Source organism: Ornithorhynchus anatinus, chromosome 11, assembly GCF_004115215.2.
Source record: "Ornithorhynchus anatinus isolate Pmale09 chromosome 11, mOrnAna1.pri.v4, whole genome shotgun sequence".
In the NCBI taxonomy this organism is placed as follows: domain Eukaryota; kingdom Metazoa; phylum Chordata; class Mammalia; order Monotremata; family Ornithorhynchidae; genus Ornithorhynchus; species Ornithorhynchus anatinus.
The window spans coordinates 11,829,729-11,853,072 of NC_041738.1; the positions used below are offsets into that span (position 1 = coordinate 11,829,729).

Consider the following 23,344-nt stretch of genomic DNA (forward strand, 5'->3'; position numbering starts at 1 on the left):
ACCGAGATTAGAACCCACGACCTCTGACTCCCGAGCCCATGCTCTTTCCACTAAGCCACGCTGCTCATCAGAGTATTTATGAAGTACTTTTTAAAAAAATAATGGTATTTGTTAAGCTCTTTCTATGTGTCAAGCACTAGTCTAAGCACTGAGGTAGATCCCATTTAGTCAAGTTGGACCCAGTCTCTGTCCCATGTGGAACTCTGAGTCCGTAGGAGGGAGGACAGGTATCAAATCCCCATTTTACAGATTAGAGAACTGAGGCACAGAGAAGTGAAGTGACTTGCCCAACGTCACACATCAAGTAAGTGCCAGAGCCAGGATTAGAAGCCAGGCCCTCTGACTCCAGGCCTGTACTTTTTCCACTAGAACATGCTGCTTCCATGTACCAAGCACTGGGATAGTAACAAGATCATCAGATCAAACCAAACGCTCATCATCTAAGAAGGGAGAAGAGCAGGAATCTTAACCCCATTCTACAGAGGAGTAGACGGAGGTCCAAGCAGGTGAAATGACTTGTCCAAGGTGGCCGAGCAGGCCGGGGCAAAGTTGGGACTAAAATTGGGGTCTCCTGACTACCAGGTCCAAACTCTTTACCCTGGGCCACCTGCCCCTCTAGCTTCTGATCCAGAGAGAGGCAACAGGAGCTGAAGACAGGGGGTCATTTCACGCACCACCCACCCTCGATGAAAAATCGCCGAAGGCAACATCTGAGCTGGTGAGTGGTTCCTAAAGATACCCCGTTGATACTTCTCCCACACCACTGATACCCCGGCCTGGCACTTAAATATCATTACAGGAAAGATTTGAACAAGATCACGGCACATTACGCTTTAAAGTTTGACTTTAAAGGAAGCTGGGGCTTTGCTGAAAGGCATTAATAATGGAATTCTTTATCTCTGAGCTTAATGTATTCTGAGGAGAATAAGAGCCGTTATCTTAAATCTATGGGGGTTTGCTTCTATTGGAGGAAACGCATCTCAGAAGTCCGACTCTTATAAAGAAATCACTGTTTAATTACATTTCAGTTTAACCCTTAGCAGGACCGGCGGCGGGGGCTTCGGGAGACCACTACCTGTTCTGCTCATGTCTCCGCCGTTCTCTGTGCTGTGGTGTGGGATTGTCCGCTGGGGTCTTCTCATTGTCCTCAGTCAAAAGTCAAACAGTTGTTTCACCAAAAAATCACACTTCCTCCCTTCAAAGCCCTACTGAAGGCTCACCTCCTCCAGGAGGCCTTCCCAGACTAAGCCCCCTTTTTCCTCAGCTCCCTCTCCCCCCCAACCTCTCCCTGACTCGCTCCCTTTGCTCTAACCCTCCCTCCACGCCCCAGAGCACTTTTGTATAAATGTACAGATCTATAATTCTATTTATTTATATTAATGCCTGTCTTACTTCTTCTGATGTGTATATATATATGTATATATATATATGTATATATAATTCCATTCATTTATATTGATGCTATTGATGCCTGTTAACTTGTTTCGATGTCTGCCTCTCCCCTTCTAGAATGTGAGCCCGCTGTGGGCAGGGATTGTCTTTCTTTGTTGCTGAATAGTACTTTCCAAGAGCTTAGTACAGTGCTCTGCACACAGTAAGTGCTCAATAAATATGATTGAATGAATGAATGAACAGTAAGCCCACAAGAGGTGATCCTAGCAGCCGGAATTGAATATGGACCCTCTCACTTTGGGCCTGAGTCTCCAAGGGGATGTTAACAATAGTAACTGTGGCATTTGTTAAGTGCTTACTATGCACCAAGCACTGTACTAACCATTCAGTAGTTACAAGATAGATCAGATACAGTCCCCATCCCATGTGGGGCTCAGAATCTAAGTAGGGCAGAGAGCAGGTATCGAATCCCCATGCCGAATTGTACATTCAAAGTACTTTGTGCAGTGCTCTGCACATAGTAAGCGCTCAATAAATACTATTGAATGAATAATTTTACAGATGGGGAAACCATAGCATTAAAAAGTTGGGATTTGGTCAAGGTCATACAGAAGGCAAGTGGCGGAGCTGAGATTAGAAGCCAGGTCTTGTTACTCCCAGGCTCAGGCTTCCTCTACTAGGCCAAGCTGCTGATCTGGTGGTGTGAGATGCAATCTTGAGGGGAATAGGGCTCCCCTTTGGGTCAAGCTAGAACTCCAAAACCCACTCCTTCCCCATCTAACCTGTAAGCTTGTTGTGGGCAAGGAATGTGTCTGTTACACTGTTGAGTTGTATTCGCCAAAGTGCTTAGTACAGTGCCCTGCACACAGTAAGCACTCAGTAAATACGATGGATTAATTTTTAGGGGGAGGGGGAGAGAGGCAGCCTTTAGATTCCACAACCTGCTAGACCCCCCTGGTCCTGAGCCCGCCGGCTTCACTCGGAGCTGGCCTGAGCGCTGAGCTGACCAGGAGAACTGGAGACCCAAACTCCTACCATGCTGATCCAATCACATAGGCTAGCCCACCTTAACTACTACATAATAACAATGGTATTTGTTAAGAGCTTACTATGTTCCAAGCATTGTTCTAAGCACTAGGTAGATACAAGGCAATCAGGTTGTCCCACACAGGGCTCACAGTCTTAATCCCCATTCTACAGATGAGGTAACTGAGGCACAGAGAAGTTAAGTGAATTGCCCAAAGCCACACAGCTGAAAAGTGGTGAAATCAGGATTAGAACCCACGACCTCTGACGCCCGAGTCCATGTTCTGTCCACTAAGCCACATTGCTTTTCATTACATTTGCCTCCTCGCTGACCTCCCGGCTTCTTGTCTCTCCCTACTCCAGTCCACACTTCACTCTGCTGCCCAGATCATTTTTCTACAAAAACATCCATTCATGTCTTCCGCACTCCTCAAAAGCCTCTAATGGCTTCCTATCCACCTCCTCATCAAGCAGATATTCCTTACCATCGACTTTAAAGCACTCAATCAGCTCGCCCCATCCTACCTCACCTCACTCATCCCCTACTACAGCCGATCCTATACACTTCACTCCTCTAGAGTCAGCTTATTCATTGTACTTAGATCTTATTTATCTCACTAACCCCTTCCCCACATCCTTCCCCAGTCTGGAACTCCCTCCCCTCCTATGCCAGAATACCACTGGGTCCACATTCAAAGCATTAATAAGGTCACAACTCCCCCTCCTTCCCCAACTAAGCCTCTTTTCCCCAGCTCACTCTCCCTTCTGCATCATCTCTGCACTTGAATCTGTGATCTTAGGTATCCATTTGATATTCATCCCACCCTCAACCCCACAGCACTTATGTACATATCTTTAAATGATATATTGATTACTTATCCATTCATTTATGTCTGCCTCCCCCTCTACACTGTAAGCTCATTTGTGTTTATTGAGCACTTACTATGTGCAGAGCACTGTTCTAAGCGCTTGGGAGAGTACCGTACAACAGAATTAGCAGACACGTTCCCTGACCATAATGTACTCCCTTGGCTTCACCTTTCCGGACACGAGTGGCACCTTTTTGGAGAATCAATTTTATATCAGGCGGTCATTAAATCCTTCTCTACGACAATGAAATGGGCTTTTGCTGCTGCGTTTTGTAGTACTGCTCACCTGAGACTGGAGTTGAAATCAAAGTGGAAGAGATTTAACCAAATTATCCATCTTGAGAAAATAAGCTGCCCAGCAAATGGATTTTGGATTTGGTATTGTGCGGCTGGGAGGGAAGAAATAAAAATATCCTACTGGCCTGACCATCTTCAAATCAGAGTTAACCCCTTGTAGGCCAGGGTTGCCACGTGCAACCTAGTGGTGTGGGGGTGTCTACCTGGGAAAGGGGTCTGGGGGAGGGAAAGCCTAGTTCTGCAAGCTGTTCTGCCCTCAAACACTACCTGGAGTTCAGCCATTCCAGAAGAGGAATGGGGCAAAGGGGGTGGCTGAGGGGGAACAAGAAAAGGGTCAACAGCCAAGTAGGGGGAAGATGACCTTGTCATTGACCCCGAATTCAGAACCGAGTTTAACTTGGAACCCAAACTTTGGCTGGAAAGGATATGGGAAGCCTGAACATGTGGAAATATGGAATTTAGCAATATTTCTAATTCCCACCCGTGGGTTCTTTCCCTGCACTTGAAGGAAGGGATTGTGTCTATTAAGTACTTTCTATTCTTCCCAGTATTTAGTAGAGAGCTTTGCATTCAGGAGTGACTCACTCACACAGTAACGACTTAATAAAATGTTGCTGTTACTGCTGCTACTACTACACGAGGCCTTCCCTAACTAAACCCTCCTTTCCTCTTCAGTCCCTTCCCTAACTGTATCCCTGACTTGCTCCCTTTACTCATCCCCCCTCCCAGCTCCACAGCACTTATGTACATATTTGTAATTCATTCATTTATATTAATGTCTTTGTCCCCCTCTAGACTGTAAGCTCATTTTGGTCAGGGAATGTTTCTGTTTATTGTTATACTATACTCTCCCAAATGCTTAGTACAGTGCTCTGCACACAGTAAGTGCTCAATAAATACAATTGACTGACTGACTACTATTACTACTTCTACTATTATTTGAAAGAGTTTGGAACCCCAGTCTAAGTTGAGGGTATGTGTCAGGCAAGGGAAAGTCCGGGGTTTTAATCTAGGATTTTGATTTCAGGATTCCAATTGCCTAATGATTAATGCTATTTGCAACTTCTAGACTTCCTGCTAAACGAAGATTTCAGACCATCATAGACATCTCCTTCCAGAAATCTGTTCTGTTCCCCAACAGAGACCTCTGATCTTTTTGAACCCATTCAATATTCTCAAGTCACCATGCCCCATTTAGCCTCCATACCCAAATTACCTTCCCTTGATGACCAAATTGACACCCTCTACACGTCTCTTCTCCTGGAAATAGTATCCAACCTTGACTTCGTTGACACTGTCCTCTCCTGGTTCTCCTCTTATCTCTCTGGCTGCTCATTCTCAGTCTCTTTCATGGGCTTCTCCTCTGCCTCCCATCTCCTAACTGTGGGGGCCCTCAAGGTTCAATTCTGCGTCCCCTTCTATTCTCCAACTCTACCTACTCCCTTGGAGAACTCATTCGCTCCCTTGGCTTCAACTACGACCTCTGCAGGTGATTCCCAAATCTACATCTCCAGGCCTCATCTCTCTCCCTCTCTCGTGTCTCGCATTTTCCACTTCCTTCAAGACATCTTGATCATCCTTGGATGACCTGCCGTCACCTCAAACTTAACATGTCCAAAAGAGAACTTCTTATCTTCCCACCCAAACCCTGTCCTCCCTCTGACTTTCCCATCATTGTAGACAGCACCACCATCCCTCCTATCTCACAAGCCCATAACCTTGGCTTTATCCTTGACTCCTTTCAATCCCCATCATTCATATTTATTTAGGAGAGTACAATTTAACAGACACATTCCCTTCCCTCAGTGAGCTTATGGTCTAGAGGAGTTTACAGTCTAAAGGACCCACATATTCATTCTATCATTAAATATCATCGGTTCAATCATCACAATATAACGTAAATCTGCCCTTTCCTCTCCATCCAAACTCTACCGTGTTAATCTAATCACTTATCCTACCCCGCCTTGATTATTATATCAGTCTCCTTGCCGACCTCCCTGCCTCCGGTCTCCTCACTCCGGTCCAAACTTCACTCTGCTACCCAGATTCCTTTTCTACAAAAATGTTCAATCCATTTTACCCAACTCCTCAAGAGCATCCAGTGGTTGCTCATCCACCTCCACCTCAAACAAAAACTCCTTACTGTCAGTTTTAAAACCGTCAATCACCTTGCCCCCTCCTACCTCACCTCACTATTCTCCTACTACAACCCAGTCTGCTCACTTGGTTCCTCTAATGCCAACCTACTCACTGTACCTCAGTCTCGTCCATCTCACTGCCAACCTCTTGCCCACATCCTGCTTCTGGCCAGGAATGCCCTCCTACTTCATATCCAGCAGACAATTTCTCTCCCCACTTTCAAGGCCTTATTGAAGGTACATTTCCTAATAGGCCTCCCCTAACTAAGCCCTTATTTCCTTTTCTCCCACTCCCTTCTGTTTCAGTTCCCTCTTCTGTAAACAGGGATTAAGACTGTGAGCCCCATGTGGAACATGGCCTATGCCCAATCTGATTAGCTTGTATCTACCCCAGTGCTTAGTGCATGGCACTTAACAGATACCATTAAAAACAAAAGAAGCTTCTTGAGGGTACAGATCATGTCTACAAACTTTTTTGGACTCTCAAATACACTCAGTCCTCAAAAAATACCATTGAGTGACTGATGGATCAGGGAAGGCCTCCTAGAGGAAGTGGGGTTTCAGAAGAGCATTAGAGATGGCAGAGTTGGGCAAGTGAGCTAGCTCTTTCTCAAGACATCCTGAGAGGAGTCTTCTTACCCTCCAGCCATCCCCTTCCTCCAGGTCTCTGGGTCTCTGAAGCCCCAGTCTCGTTTTGGCATTTTCTGTAAGCCGGGAGCTCTTCAGAAAAACCATTTGCAAGATAAGTGAAGAGAAATGTAATCCCTGAGTGGAATGAAGGGTGCTTTGAAATGAATGGGGGATAATCCTTTTGTTGTCTGTTACAAATGCACTTTATTTCTGCATTATCTGGCTACGAGAATGTGCGTTTCAGTCCGCTGACAAATCCACTGCAGTTCCTTCTCTTCATGTATTATGCTTGTTCACCCACTGAGATCTCCAAGAGTGGCTCTTCAGAGGGTCTGCACTAGGGTCTCTGCCATCTCCACCACTGCGGGCAATGAGCTACATGTTGGTACAGGACCGGACAGCCCCTGAGGATTCTGGGTACCCATCAGGCCAGGCTTCAGTGTCTGTTCTCCAAGATGAGCAAGTAAATCCAGCTCTCTACAGAAGTTTTTTTGGGGTTTTTTTGCTTTCTTGAACGGCATTTGTTAAGAGCTTACTATGTGCCAGGCACTGTACTAAGCATTGGAGTAGATACAGGCAATCAGGTTGTTTGTGCTTGCTTATTCATTTTGTTTAATGTTACCTGTTGTGTTACTATGAATCAAACACTCTTCTAAGCACAGGGATAGGTACAAATTAATTAGGTCGGACACAGTCCCTGCTCCACATGGGGCTCACAGTCTTAAGTAGTAGGGAGAACATGTATTGAATCTCCATTTTACAGTTGAGGAAACTGAGGCACAGAGACGTTAAGTGACTTGTAATGACTTACAGCAGAACTCCCCACACTCTGTGTAGCTCTGGTCTGTTGCCAGGGTCAAGGTGTAGTAGCAGCATAGGAAGCTCACTGTGGGCAGGGACTATTACATCACTATATTGTACTCTCCCAAGTGCTTAGTACAATGCTCTGCATGCAGTAAGCGCTTAATAAATAAAATTGACCTACTACTAATAGCAATAGCAATAATGAAATAATAACCAATAGTTAGCAAGTAAAGCAGTATGCCTAGTGGATAGAGCACAGACCTGGGAGTCAGAAGTCCCTGGGTTCAAATCCCAGCTTTGCCACTTGTCTGATGTGTGACTTTGGACAAGTTACTTTGCTTCAGAAGCAATATGGCCTTGTGGATATAGCATGGGCCTGGGAGTCAGAAGATCATGGATTCTAATCCCGGCTCCACCATTCGTCTACTGTGTGATCTTGGGCAAGTCACTTCACTTCTCTATGCTTTAGTTCCCTCATCTGTAAACTGGGGATTAAGACTGTGAGCCCTATATGGGACAGGGACTATGTACAACCTGATTCTTTTGTATCTACTCCAGTGCTTACTACAGAACCTGGCACATAGTAAGCACTTAACAAATACCATTATTATTATTATTATTCTCAGTTCTTTCATCTGTAAAATGGGGATTAAGACTTTGAGCCCCTTGTGGGACATAGACTGCATCCAACCTGATTAGCTAGTATCTACTCCAGTGCTTGGTAGTGTCTGGCATATAGGAAGAACTTAACAAATACAATAAAGAAATAAAAGTTGTAATTGTTAATGGTAGTGAAATCTGGGGCCTACACATGACATAATAATAATTATTATTATGGTATTTGTTAAGTGCTTACTATGTGCCAAGGCCTGTTCTAAGTGCTAGGGTAAGAACAAGGTAAACAGGTTGTCCCATGTGGGGCTCACAGTCTTAATCCCCATTTTACAGAAGAGGTAAGTGAGGCACAGAGAAGGTAAGTGACTTGTCCAAAGTCACACACCTGACAAGTGGCAGAGCGGGGATTAGAACCCAAGACCTTTAACTCCCAAGTCTTTGCTCTTTACACTAAGTCAAGCTGCTATCAGTCAGTTGGGTCAGGAACATTAGCCCTGGAGGGGGCAGGGGACAGGGGACGGGGGCAGGGGGAAGGAAGGGGCAGCCAGCGTGGGTTTGGAGGAAGTATTCAGTCGGACTCTGATCATTTAAATTGCAGAAGCAGCTCCAATGTCATCGGATGCAGCTTGGTGTGATGATGTCTCGTGTCACGGGGGGTGACCTGGGAATCTCACTGGCTTTGAATACAAATACGATTCATTCATATGATTGAATGAATAAATGAATGAATTTGGTCAGTCAGTCAATCAATCGAATTTATGGAGGGCTTACTGTGTGCAGACGACTGTACTAAGCTCTTGGGAGAGTAGACTATAACAGACACATTTCCCACCCACTACAAGCTTACAGTCTAGAGGGGGAGAGAGACATTAATGGCCCACTGGCTGGCACCCACAGTAGGTACAGGGAACTCCTTCGGGCACTCCTGGCTGTAGGCCTGAGGGGCAGAAGGGGCAGCCTGGCCATGGAGATGGGCTAGGATTTTCCTTCTACCACCTCAGCCCCCACCTCCCCACAGGCCTGCCCACACAACCGTGGAGCGGAGCTGGGATTCCCGTCCCAGGTTGTCCACCCCCATGCCCACCCCAAGCTCCCTCCAGGGGCATCTGGGGAGGCCCAGATGGAGCCGGGGCTGTGGTGCCCCCTGGAAAGGAGAGCGAGCAGAGGCCCAGGCCGCTGATAATCAATGCCACGGGGACCCGGGCCTAGCTGGGAGCTGACTGGAATGCCGAGTCAGCAAACCGGAGCTGGGTTTGGGAAAAGGGGGTGTTAACACAGCTCTATCTAGGGATCTCTCTTTAGGATCTACAAGGGCTGGTGATTGAATCTTCATTTCCTCCTTTTCTGTTGCTTTTTTAATGGTATTTGTTAAGCACTTACTGTGTGCCAGGCACTGCCATAAGTGCTGAAGTAGATACAAGCTCATCAGTTTGGATGCAGTCCCTGACCCACATGGGGCTCACTGTCTTAATCCCCATTTTACAGATGAGGGAATTGAGGCACAGAGAAATTAAAGGACTTGCCCAAGGTCACAGAGCAGACAAGTGGCAGAGCTGGGATTAGAACCCAGACCCTTGCCCTATCCACTAGGCCACGCTGCCTACCCCCAGGATTTCTGCCAATGGCTCCCATGCCAGGGGTCAGGACCAAACTAAACCAGTTCAACCTGTCCTTGCTTAAGCAACCTTCAGTGGACATGGTGAGGAGCAGTATAGCCGAGTGGAAAGACCCCAGGTGTGGGAGTCAGAGGTGCTGGGTTCTAATCTCAGCTACACCATTTGCCTGCGGGGTGACCTAGAGCCAGTCATTGCATTTCTCTGGAACTCAGTTTCCTCACCTCAAAAATGGGGATTCAGTGCCTGTTCTCCATCCCCTATTTAGGTCAGGGATCCCATATGGGACAGAAACTGGATTCAACCTGATTATCTTGTACATACCCCAGTGCTTGACACATAGTAATCACTTAGCAAATCCCACAATCATTGTTATTGTTACCAGATCAGCTCCCTTCTAAGGCTGTCTTCACCAAAGTCTGGGCCTCTCCCTACACGGCTGTTTCGGTACTAAGCTCGGCACTAAGCAACAATTTCGGCCAAGTGTCCTCTGATAAATGCTAATCACCCCCAGGAGAACACCGAAGACCAGCCCCATGCATACCAAATGCTCTCATTAGCAGCCGGGCGATTACGAGGAATACCAAAATGACCTTGCAATCATTAGACGCTTAAAATGCTCTGACTTAAGTTGAGAGGGACACATATTACAATGTAAAACCTAATTAGTGTTACCTTTGCTAATTGCCACCTCGCACAGAGCGGTATAAAATAAGGACTTGATGGACGTCCTGGGGCTTTCTGCCGTCAGTGGTGGCGGGGAGAAGGGAGAGAGGGAGGAGAATTAGAGATGAGTCGCCTAAGGCTGGAGATGGGAGTGAGAAGATGTTCGTGGGGGGCGTTTGGAGGGGGGCATTTTTGGGGTTCGTATGTTCTGAGAAGCCATGAGGTCTAGTGGAAACAGCTTGGGCCTGGGGGACAGAGGACTGGAGTTTTAATCACAGCTCTGCCACTTGCCTGCTGTGTGACCATAAGCAAATCACTTAACCTCTCTGGGCCTCAGTTTTCTCATCTGTAAAATGAAAATAAGATACCTGTACTCCTTTCCCTCTTAATCTGTGAGCCCCAAGAATGACAGGGACTGTGTTCAATGTAATTATTTTGCCTCTTCCCCTGTGGTTAGTATGATGCTTGGCAATAGTCAAGCATTTGAAAACCATCATTATTATTATTATTATTATTGTTGTAATTATTATCATTATCATTACCAGGCCACAGGCAGCTGTGCCAGGCTAGTACAATGGCACATTCCATTGGCAATTTGCCTTGTAGGCATAAGCCCAGAAAGAAACAGCACTGATTTTCCCAAGCACTTAGTACATTGCTCTGCACACTGTACGCACTCGGTAAATACCATTTATGATGAAGATGTTGATGATAAAGGGATCCAGCCTGAGCGGAAGAAGATAGTGGATTCCAGGTCAGACTTGGCTTCCCTCTAGACTTATTGTGGGCAGGGACTGTGTCTGTTTATTGTTATTGTACTCTCCCAAGGACTTAGTACAGTGCTCTGCGCATAGTAAGTGCTCATTAAATACGATTGACTAATGGGTAGAGCACAGAGCTGGGAGTCAAGAGACCTGGCTTCTGATCCTGATTTTGCCACTTGCCTGCAGTGTGAGCTTGGGCAAGACACTTAAATTCTCTGTGCTTCAGTTTCCTCATCTGTAAAATGGGGATATCCATTCTTCCTCCCCATTATACTATGAGCCCCTTGTGAGACAGGAACTGATCCCATCTAAGTACCCTATATCAATCCATTAATCAGTGGTATTTATTGAGCATTTACTATGTGCACAACACTGTACTAAACACTTGGGAGAGTATACGACAACAGAATTATCAGACTTGTTCCCTGCCCATAATGAGCTCATCTCTATCTTAGTGCTTGGCACCTAGTAGGTGCTTATCATATAACATGGTGATTATTATGCTACAGGATGGATTACGAGCAAGACTGCCCATTTGGGAGAGATAATGTTCCCTCCTTATGTCTATTCCCCAACGGAAAACCCAAAGGCAGAGAAACAGCAAGGCCTAGGGGATAGAGCAAGGGTCTGGAGCCAGAGGACTGGGTTCTAATCCCAGTTCCTCCACTTGACTGCTGAAAGACCTTGGGCAAGTCACTTCCCCACAGCCCTTATGTCCATATCTGTAATTTATTTATTTATATTAATGTCTGTCTCCCCCTCTACACTGTAAGCTCTTGTGTATAGGGACTGTCTGTTATATTGTTATACTTTACTCTCCCAAGTACTTAGTATAGTGCTCTGCACACAGGAAGCGCTCAATAAATATGATTGACTGACTGACTTCATTTCTCTGTGCCTCTGTTTCCTCAGCTGTAAAATGGGGATTCTATACTTGTTCTCCTTCCCATTTAAACAGTGAGCCCCATGAAGAGCAGGGACTGATTAATGGAGATCTACTACAACACTTAGAACAGTGCTTGACACATAGTATGTGCTTAACAAATACAATCATTATTTTTCTTACAAGCCAAGTTCAGAGTTGTCACCATGGCTCAGGCCCCGAAGTGGAGCCATTAGGGAGACTACCCAGACCTCTAGCTCTCCCAGTGGTCATTGCTGTGTGGAAGGAGTTAAACAAGTCGGAGGGAGAAGGATTTTCCCTGGGGGTGGAGGCCTTAATTTCCCCCAGGATAAAGGGCCATTGAAAGTACCAAGAAATGCCTTGTCGGCCAATTCCGACTCATTCCGACAAGCCCGCTCCCAGGATGGAAACAAGGGGAAGAAGAGGGAAGGAACAAGCAGCCTGGCCAAGTGGAAAGAGCACAGGCCTGGGAGTCAGAGGAACTCAGGATCACCACTTGTCTGCTGTGTGACCTGGGGCAAATCACTTCACTTCTCTGGGCCTCAGTTCCCTCATCTGTAAAATGAGGATTAAAACTGCGAACTCCGTGTGGGACATGGACTGTGTCCGGCCCGATTACCTTGTATCTACCCTATCACTTAGTGCCAGGCACCTAGTAAATCATTTACGCTTAACATAGAAAAATGTAGGTTCAATCATGCCCTCACTTGTTTATTCTACTGTTTCATCCTGAAAAACCTGTCCTCCTCACTCTTGTGTCCTTGCTTTCCACCTGCTTCCACTGCTTATAATTAATTTATGTCAGCCTGTCTTTCCCAGTTAGATTGTACATCCACTGAGGGCAAGGCAGTGCCATTTTCTTTTGGCTGACTCCTCCAAGCACAGAGAGGGCACTCAAGGAATACCACCAGTGGGTTGTTTGCTAACCAGAGGTCTCCTCACTGCCCCACAACCTACCTCACCACCACGCTGGGGGCCATGTCGCTCCTCCTCTAGTGGGCAGGGAGAGGATTTCCATATTGGAGCCCTGCTACCCAAGTGTTGACTGGTGCGAGGGGTTAGAGCTGAGTGGGGTTAGAACCGTTGCCCTTGGTCAGCTGCCCTGAGCCTGGGGGTTCAGATTTCTGGATCTCTGTCGTGGACAGAGGCCCTTGGCCCAGCTATCTGGCAAAGAAAGCCCAAGCATGGACAGAGCTAGGACCAGGGTCAGTGTTGTTCAAAGCCCCCAGCCCACTCCTGTAAACAGCCAATGAGAGATGCATGGACACTAAGGCCCAGGGCTTGATTTTTTCCTCCCGGTGTTCCTCCTCGTCCTTTCTTCTTCCCCCTCCTTCTCCTCTTCTTCCTCCTCCTCTTCTTCCTCCTCCTCTTCTTCCATCTTCCTCCAGCTCCTTCTCCTCCTGCTCCTCCTCTTCCTCGTTTCTCTCTTCGCTTTTCCCCCTTTCTCCTCCTGCTCCTCCTCTTCCTCGTTTCCCCCTCCTCTTTTCCCCCTTTCTCCTCCTGCTCCTAGTTTTCCTTCTCCTCCTCCTGCTCATCCTCATTCTCCTTCTCCTCCTCTTCCTCCTTCTAATCCTCCTTATCCCCCTCTTGCTCCTCTACTTCCTCCTTTCACCCCCTGCTCCTCTACTTCCTCCTTTTTTCTACTCTTTTTCTTCTTCCTCCTTCTCTTCCTAATCCTAGTCTTCCTTTTCCTCCTCTTGCTCATCCTCTTCTCTTCTTTCTCCTCCTCCTCCTCTTCTACCTCCTTCTACTCCTTTTCCCCTTCCTCCTCCTCTACTTCCCCCTCATCCTCCTCCTCCTCTTCCTCTTCCTCCTCTTCATCCTCCTCACTCCCTCACCCTAAAATCAAAGTGTTGATAATTAGCATGAAATCTTTATTCATTGATGGCGGGAACAGGGGGGAAGTCATTATCGGGGCGGCGGGGGTGGCAGAGAAGACAGACTCTTGAGTTTCCTGCCACATCTTTTTGATGTGAGGATGAAGTCGTCGAGAAACACGAACCAACGCCACGCTCCTTCCTAATCACTCTTTACAATTCACTGGGCCTTGGGACTCTTCTCAGATGTTTCTGCCGCGGCTTGTGCACACTTCAAACTCATGTGCTGTTAAATGCAGAAGCCCGAGCGGAAATTAATGAAGGCAGCTTCAAAAGCCCACCTCGCCGGCGAGAGAGGGATCTAAGGGCCCTTTCAAAAAGGGCGGCACTGCTCAGAAACTCACTCGGCTCCATCGGGACGGCACGGAAATCCAACTTGGAGACATGGGATTGAAAAAATCTAGCAGAGGGCTAGCTTCAGCAGTGGGCGATGCCCAAACCTGGGAGGCAGAAGACCTGGGTTCTAATCCTGGGTCCATCACTTGCTTGGCTGGGTGACCTTGGACAAACCTCTGAAACTCAGTCTCTTCATCTGTAAAGCAGAGATTCAGTTCCCGTTCTCCCTCCTAGCTAGACTGTGACCCTTGTAGGGGATTGAATCCCCTTCCTGCAGTTAAGGGAACTGAGACCCAGAGAAGTGAAGTGACTTGGCCAACATTACACAGCAGATGTGTGGCAGAATTGGGATTAGAATCAAGGTCCTCTGACTTCCAGGTCCATTCTCTTTCCACTAGGCATACTGCTTCTTGAGAGAAAAAGCAGTGCTTAGTACCTGGAAGTCCATGTTCGAGTGGAAAGAGCATGGACCTGGGAGTCAGAGGACCTGAATTCTAACCCTGGCTCTTCTACTTTTCTGCTGTGTGACCTTGGATAAGTCATTTCACTTCTATGTTTTTCTTTTTCTCCTTCCCTCTTTCTTCTCCCAACCAAGGTCTCTCTTCTCCTCTCCACTCTCTTGGCAAGCCCTAAGGACAGTACATCATACCCAGGGGAAATTCAGTGAATACTATTACAGCCATGGGTGAATGTTCCAGAAGCCCACTTGTCTGGAAGCACCTTCATGCTTCTAGCAACAAATCATGTTGCCATCATTTTCAACAGTGTCATCACCATTGACATTGGCCCTTGGGGAAGATGCCCAAAAAGTAGAATATTTGATCCTTGCCCTCTTGCAGGCTCAAGAGTGAGGCAGAATTCATGGGGTGGTAGGTAAGTGATGGGGCAACAGAGTGGGAGAGAGAGAGAGAAGCTGGGTCTCTGACCAATCATTCAAAGTTTCAAGGTTTAAGCCTCCACCTCCCTCTACTTTATGTGATTACGTGGTTAGGAATCAGATTCTCCTTTGATGAAGTAAAGTCTCCAACAGTTCTTTTTTTTGTGTGTGGTATTTGTTAAGCACTTACTATGTGCCAAGCTGGGCTAGGTACAAGATAATTGGTTGGACAAAGTCCCTGTTAGAACCCAGGTCCTTCTGATGCCAGAGTCGTGCCCTGGCCACGCTATTTCTCTTTTCCCCCTTTTCATGCCCTTTTCCCCCTTCCCTGGATCTCACCGCCTCCCTTCCCACTGATCCATTCAGACTGGACCATATTTTCATTGAAATGCAACCTATTAATGGCAGGGGTCATGCTGAACCCTCTTAGGGTCCTTCAGAGCCCCACAGACTGCTGCAACTGCGCCTTGGCATTTATTTAAAGTAATTGTATCATTCACGACACTGACAATTTGCACAGCAAATGCAATTATGGGCTATGATAGGCTGCCATAGCTATAAGCTAAAAGCACCACATCCTTGGTCATGAAAGGAAGAAAGGCAAAGAATATTAGAAAAATAATAAGTCACTGATATTTTTTATGAAGTGATACCCACAAACCTTCGGTTGAAGAAAAAACTAATTTAATTTCCCTAACAGCACACGAAGGATATCTAATTATCCACTTCCAAATTGCTCCCATAATTTTTCCAAAGTTCCCTTTTGTTTATGCCTTTCAGAGCTCAATGCTTAGACATGCAAAGAAGCTGCTTGCAGATTCTGTGAAAGATCCTGGGAGAAGGCTCCTCTGGTGTGAGAATCTGAGACAAATCCAAACTGCATGGGGTTTGCCTGCTGGGCCCGAGCTTGTTAGGAGAACAAAGTCTGAGTAGAGACCCCTGACTGATCAGTGGGAGGGAAGGAAAAGGGGAAGGGTCACTTAGCATCTCTCGGCCTCAGTTTCCTCATCTGTTAAATGGAGATGAGTGCCCCATCTCTCTTAGATCAGAAGGACAGGTACTGGATCTGCTCCTATGAGCTGCTCTTGACTTGTAGCGAGAGCTTAGTAGAAACCATTGATGATAGTAATAATAATAATAATAATGGTATTTGTTAAGTGCTTACTATGTGCTAAGCACTGTTCTAAGGAGTGATATAGATTCAAAGTAATCAGGTTGTACACAATCCCTGCCTCAATGGGGCTTCCAGTCTTAATCCCCATTTTATAGATGAGGCCCAGAGAAGTTAAGCAACTTGCCAATGGTCACATAGCAGACAAATGGCAGAGCCAGGATTAGAATCCATGTTCTCTGACACCCAAGCCCGTGCTCTTGCGCTAGGCTATGCTACTTCTCATTATGATGGAGTCTCATCATTATCATCATTATCAATGGCATTTATTTATCACTTACTATATGCAGAGCACTGTGGTAAGTGTTTGGGAGAGAACACTACAACAGAGCCCCATCGGGAATGATGGCTGAACCTCAACGCTGACACCTCAGGACTGAGAGACTGTAGATTGTTGTGCTGGTGACTTGTTCAGTGCTACTCGCATGCTCTAATCCCTGCCCGCAAGTTTCCACCAGAGCACAGAGAGGCACATGAGGCGAAGAGGACATGGCATTGTGCATGTGCAGTCTTTGCCCACATTAGTTATAGACAGACCCAGAACTGGAACCCAGGTCTCCTGATGTCCAGAGCACTGCTCATAATAAGAATAATAAGAATAATAGCATCTTTTAAATGCTGAAATGTGCCAAACACTGTATTAAGTCCAAGGGTAGATACCAAAATAATCTGGTCAGCACAGTCCCTGTCCCATATGGACTTGCAGTCTAAATGGGAGGAACAACAGGTACTGAATCCCCATTTTACAGATGAGGAAACTGAGGCCTAGAGAAGCGAAATAACTTGCCTAAAGTCACACAACAGGCAAGTTGCAAAGCCAAGACTAGAACCCAGGTCCTCTGACTCCCGGATCTGTGCTCTTTCCACTAGGCCATGCTTCTTCTCCCACAGCAGGGCTGATAAATTCCATCATGGCTTGTCATATATTTGGTCTAGATAGGAAAATGTGTCTTTTGTTTAGGACCTGGTGGGAGGGACCAAACCCAAACTTCAGCTAAACCTGTGATGTGACCAGGTTTGAGCTTCACTGATTAGCAAACTCACGGTGACTGTATGTCCCAATATAATGGCATAATCCCAGACTGTTCTGGATAATTGCAGAAAAAACATCTAAATTCCAGGAATTCAACAGTCTTGGCTACACTGGTCAGCCTGTCTTACTCTATCTCATACTACATAGCCCTGTCTTGAACTATCTGGCCTAATGGATAGATCACGGGCCTAGGAGTCAGAAGGACCTGGGTTCTAAAGTTGGCTCTGCCACTTGTCTGCTGGGTGACCTTGGGCAAGTCCCTTCATTTCTCTGGGCCTCAGTTACCTCATCTGTAAAATGGTGATGAAACTGTGAGTCCAGTGTAGGACAGGAACTGTGTCCAATTCAATTACCTTTCATCTACCCCAATTTTTAGTTCAGTGCCTGGCACTTAGTAAGCACTTAACAAGCACCACAATTATTATCATTAGTGTTATTATTATTACCATCTTGCCTGTCTCAATGCCAAACGATTGATGGTATTTACTGAGCTTTCACCTTGAGCAGAGCAGGGTACACTATGTGCTTGGAAAAGTCCATTATGATAGAATTGGTAGAAATAAGCCCTGCTCTCAAGGAACTTACAGTCCACAGGGGAAAACAGACAGATTGCTAGGATGCTCTACTTTTTCTCCCGATCCCTCTCTCCTTAAAAGGTTCAAGGAAGTCTCCCCTTCTAGGCCATAAGCTTGTTGTGGGCAGGGAATGAGTCTGTTTTCTGTTTTATTGTACTCTCCCAAGCACTTAGTATGGTGCTCTGCACACAGTTTGCCCTCAATAAATACAATTGACTGACTGAAGAAGCTCACACTGGTTTTGGATGACGCCAACCTAATACTACAGTCTTAAAAAAATCTCAAAGGAATGTGGTTTCAGGTGTGTGGAAGTTCAGCTCTTGTCAGGTACATGAGCTGATTCTGGGCAGAAAGGGTGAATTGAGAGAGATGCTTGTCTTCCGACTTCTCCCTAGAATCAATGCGCCCCTGTACCAGGGGCCTGGGAGTTGGCTGGGGGTGGTGGGGAGAGAGAAAAAGAGAGAGAGTGAGCAAGAGAGAGTTGGGGGGAAGGAAGGGAGGGAGGGAGAGCGAGCAAGAGAGAGAGGAGAGAGAGAAACGGAGAGAGTGAGAGAGAGAGTCATCAATCCAGGACCTGAGCCCAGTCTCAGAAGATTTACCTCATGTGCCAAGATCTGGTTGGAAATTATCATGTTTGCCCCCCCCCCCACCCCGTGAGCCTCTCACTGGCAGCTGGGGCCTCATTAACCAACCAGCGGGTCTCTTCCACCCAATAATGATAATGATCGCACCGGTAATAATTAGCTGCTAATACTATCTATCAGTCACCAACCCTGGAGTTCACCGAGGCCTTTCCCAGCATGGGTCTTCCATGAGGGAGAATTTGGTCCCTTCCATCATTAGGTAGAAAGCCCCTCCAGAGCCATTTTGGGAGGTGTGAGGAAGGAGCACACACTATTCCAACTCCACTTCTTGGAAGTATAGTTATGCCTGTCGCCCGCTTTAGAATGGAAGCCCCTTGTGGTCATGGGACATGCTTTAGGTGTCTCTTGTTCTTTCCCAGGAACTCAGTACAGGGCATCGCACCCAGTGGAAGCCCAATAAATACCATTTTTTATTGCCCTAGTGCTTAGGACAGTATTTGGCATATAGCCAGTGCTTAGCCAGAAGGGCTTCGGTTCTGATCCTGCCTCCACTATTTGTCTGCTGTGTGACCTTGGGCAAGTCGATTCACTTCTCTGGGTCTCAGTTACCTCATCTGTCAAATGGGGATTAAGACTGCGAGCCCCAAGTGGAACAGAGACTGTGTCCAAACTGATTAGCTCGTATCTACCCCACGGTTTAGAACAGTTCTTGGTACGTAGTAAGCACTTAACAAGTACAAGTGCTTAGAGAAGCAGCGTGGCGCAGTGGAAAGAGCACGGGCTTTGGAGTCAGGGCTCATGAGTTCGAATCCCAGCTCTGCCACTTGTCAGCTGTGTGACTGTGGGCAAGTCACTTAACTTCTCTATGCCTCAGTTCCCTCATCTGTAAAATGGGTATTAAGACTGTGAGCCCCACGTGGGACAACCTGATTCCCCTGTGTCTACCCCAGCGCTTAGAACAGTGCTCTGCACATAGTAAGCGCTTAACAAATACCAACATTATTATTATTATTAAGTACCATCATCACCATCACCATTATTATTATTAATATTATTATAAACAAATATTATAAGTATTATTGTACTACTACTTCTACTATTAGTATTGCACTGAGAAGCAGCATGGCCTAGTGGAAAGCGCATGGACCTGGCAGTCAGAGGACGTGGGTTCTAAACACCGCTCTGCCAATTGCCCGCTGTGTGACCTTGGGCAAGTCACTTAACTTCTTTGTGCCTTAGTTACCTTTTCTGTAAAATGGGGATAAAGACTGTGAGCCCCACGGGGGACAGGGACTGTGTCCAAACTGATTTGCTTTTATCTATCCCAGAACCTAGTACAGTGCCTGGCACATAGTAAGCACTTAGCACATACCCCTATTATCATCATCATCAGTGTTGCTATTATTATTATTATTAATGAGACCATAGTCAAGTGCAAGGCCAACTCTGAGCACTGTAGATCAGCCGGGGGCGGGTTGGGTAGCCTTTTCGGGGGCAACTAAAGTGTCCACCGCCCTCGTCTGCCAACTATATCCAGAAGTTCTCCTGAGGCTGTCTGCCTCTAGGAACTTTCTAGGTGGTACTTCAATTTTTTTTTTGTTTATTTGCTTTGTGGTGTTTTTTAAGTACTTTCTATATGACAGGCATTGTTCTAAGCTCTGGGGTAGATACAATCTAATCAGGTTGTACACAGTCCATGTCCCATGGGGGTTCACGGTCTTAATCCCCATTTTCCACATGGGTAACTGAGGCAAAGAGAAATTAAATGACTCACCCAGGGTCACACAGCAGACTAGTGGCAGAGCTAGGATTAAAACCAGCTCCTTCTGACTCCCAGGCCCTTGCTCTTTCCACTAGGTCACGCTATTTCTCAGTTCCAAATCTTGTCCACCGGAGGCTCCGCCCTGGCCCTGCTGATATCTGCCTTCAATCATTCCACCTCTGTGTCCCCCATTTCCACCGGGCAGCCCCCCAACTCCCATCCTCTCTTGCTGCAACAGGAGGACCACCAGACCATCAACTGAACCCAAAGCCAGCTCCCAAGCCCAGCTTTTCAATAATGCTCTAATTAACTACTGCAAACTTCAGAGGACCCAGCTAACTGTAATTGAGAGATCAACAGAGGCTACATGGAGTTAGATGTGCATACTAATTACCGAATTATCCAGCACCTGCTTTGGAGGGCGGCACAGACACATAACTACATTTTCAGGAGGAAGGGCTTGGGGTTTTAGAAACAAGTTGGTTGGAGAGGAGGGAGAGAAGGAGGAGGAGAGCCAGGAAGCTGGTCTTGGTCTTGTCAGGTCAACCCATCACTCTTTTAGGGGATGTGGCAACAGGAGTTTGGGCATCCAAGCCAGATTGGACTGAGTGGTGTGAAAGGAGATAATTAAGGAGTCATTCACGTATGTGTTTTGGTTTTTTTAATGAGATTTGTTAAGTACTTACTATGTGCCAGGCATTATTCTGAGATCTGGGTTAGATATAAATTAATCAGTTGGACCCAATCCATGTCTCACATGGGACTGCTAGTGTTAATCCCTATTTTACAGATGAGGTAACTGAGGCCCTGAGAAGTTAGGTAATTTGCCCAAGGTCATTCAGCAGACAAGTGGTAGAGCCGGGCTTAGAACCCAGGTCCTTCTGACTCCCAAGCCTGTGCTCTATCCACTAGGCCATGCTGGATCTTCTGGTTTAGACTTCACACAGCTGCTGTGGGGTTGACAGACTTTGAAGGGTTTCTCATCTTGTTTTTTTTTGCTGTCAAGTCATCTCTGATCCATAGAGATTACATGGACATATCTCTCCCAGAACACCCCACCTCCATCTGCATTGTTCTGTAGTGAATCCATACAATTTTCTTGGTAAAAATATGGAAGTGGTTTATCATTACCTTCTTCCACACAGTAAACTTGAGTTTCTGCCCTCAACTCTCTCCTATGCTGCTGCTGCCCAATGCAGGTGAGTTTGACTTGGGGCAGATTGCCTTCCACTTGCTAGCCACTGCCCAAGCTAGGAATGGAAGGGGTAGGCCTCTGCTTGACTCTCCCTCCTGTAGCCAAGACTAGTAGAGTCCTGGACACTCTCCAGGTGCATTCCTGAGAGGGGTTGAAATGCTCCAGGAGAGGGAAATTCATCATTTGTGTCCAAGCGATTCCTTATGTTTCTCTGAGACCTTGCGACGGTGGACTCTCACAAGAGCTTAGGGCAGTGGTCTGCATATGGTAAGCACACAATAAACACCATTGATTGACAGAGGCAGAAGGACTGGGAAGGGTGAGGGAGAGACATATGAGTCATGGATGGTTGGAGGGCAAGGGAGAGCTAGAGGAGGAATGGGGGACGTAGTGACGGGGAAAGGAATTGATCAGTCGATCGATGGTATTTATTGAGAGCTTAATGAGCGCTGGACATTGTACTAAGTATTGGGTGAGTACACTGTAGCAAAGTTTGTAGACATGTTCCCTGTCTACCAGGAGATTACAGTCTCGAGGGAGAAGTCATTCTATCATTTTTTTTTAATGATGTTTGTTAAGCTCTTACTAGATGCAAGCCACTGTAGAAAGCACTTGGACAGATACAAGCTAATCAGTCCATGTTCCACATGGGGCTCGTAGTCTAAATCCCCATTTTACAGATGAGGTACTTGAGGCCCAGAGAAGTAAAATGACTTGTCTAAGGTCACAAAGCAGATATGTGGCAGAGCTGAGATTGGAACCCTGGTCCTCTGATTCTCAGGGTGCTCTTTCCACTAGGCCACGCTGCTTCTCGCTCCATCTTGGCAGAGCGACGGGGAGCAATACCAGTAATTCATCTGGGAAGGCTTCCTAGAGGAGGTGGAATTTCAGGAGGGCTGTGAAGATGGGGAGCGTTGTACTAGAGGATGGACAGGAGTGTGTTCCAGAGAGAGAGACTCCTGAGAGCGAGGAGTCGGAGGTGGAATAGATGAGAGGGAGGATGCTGAAGTCCACTTCTCCATCCTGGCATCTCATTCATTCCATTGTATTTATTGAGCGTTTACTGTTTGCAGAGCACTGTACTAAGAGCTTGGAAAGTACAATTCAGAAATAGAGACAGTCCCTGCCCACACGGGGTTTACAGTCTAGATTGTTGGCTCTACTAACTCTGTTGTATCGTAATAATAATATTGATTGTGGTATTTGTTAAGGGTTTACAAGTGTCAAGCACTGTACTAAGCCCTGGGGTAGGTACACGATAATCAGGTCCCATTTGGGGCTCACAGTCTAAACAAGAGGGAGAACAGGGATTGAATCCCATTTTGAAGATGTTTCTCTAGACTGTAAGCTAGTTAGGGGCAAGGAATGTGTCTACTAATTCTGTTGTATTGGACTCTCCCAAACACTTAGTACAGTGCTTTGCACATAGTAAGCGCTCAATAAATGCCACTGATTAAGGGAACTGAAGCCTAGAGATGTGAATTGACTTAACCAAGGTCACACAGCAGATAAGTGGCAGAACCAGGATTAGAACCCAGGTCCTTTGATTCCCAGGCCTAAGCTATTTACCTAGGCCACGCTGCTTTTTTATTGAGTGCACAGATTAAGCACTTAATAAATATCATCCATTCAGTGATTGATGCCCCAAAGTAGTAAAGTTGCATATTTCAACAACTGGAGCTGAAAGTTTTCTTCCCATCAGTCAGTAGTATTTATTGAGAGTCTACTGGATGAGAATACAGGATCTAACAGAGGAAACAGACACTGAAACAATTTTCAAGAAGAGAAACCCAAGACCACCATTAGAAATCAACCATCTGAAGAGAATTTAGTTCTCTTCAGAACTGCCTCTTCTCTCCACCAGCTCCATCTCCCATCAGATGTGGATACTCTTCCCCTGCATGTTGGTGGAAGAGGTTTTTGGATATATTTAAAAGACAGGCCCTTAGCGCCTAACCTTCTTTTTCCCTTCTTTCCTTTGAAGATGAAGTTAAATTACTGATTTGAGCTAATGTAAAACTGTGCATACACTGCCATACACCTATTGTCTCATCTGAAGATCTCTCCAACAGCTGTTGCCAAGCAACCATTGGCTCTGTCTCTCAGAGGCCTGTGGCCGACTGGCCCTCTGTTCCAAAATGTGAGTGCCGCTCCCTTTCAGATACCATTTTCCCGCCCCTCTGCCTGGGCAAGGAGGGAGATTCATGGCTCCTTTC

General features: G+C 46.4%; 1 protein-coding gene and 1 non-coding gene across 3 annotated transcripts in view; one reads left to right on the top strand and one right to left on the bottom strand.

Moving 5' to 3' along the window:
* The window catches only part of KIRREL3 (kirre like nephrin family adhesion molecule 3), a 398,688-nt gene that overhangs the window by 59,539 nt on the left and 315,805 nt on the right, over positions 1-23,344 (top strand). The gene's annotated exons all lie outside the window — the stretch shown is intronic.
* LOC114815325 lies at positions 21,142-21,279 on the bottom strand. Its single transcript, XR_003763089.1, has one exon. It is a non-coding gene; the product is annotated as a small nucleolar RNA SNORA7 (small nucleolar RNA).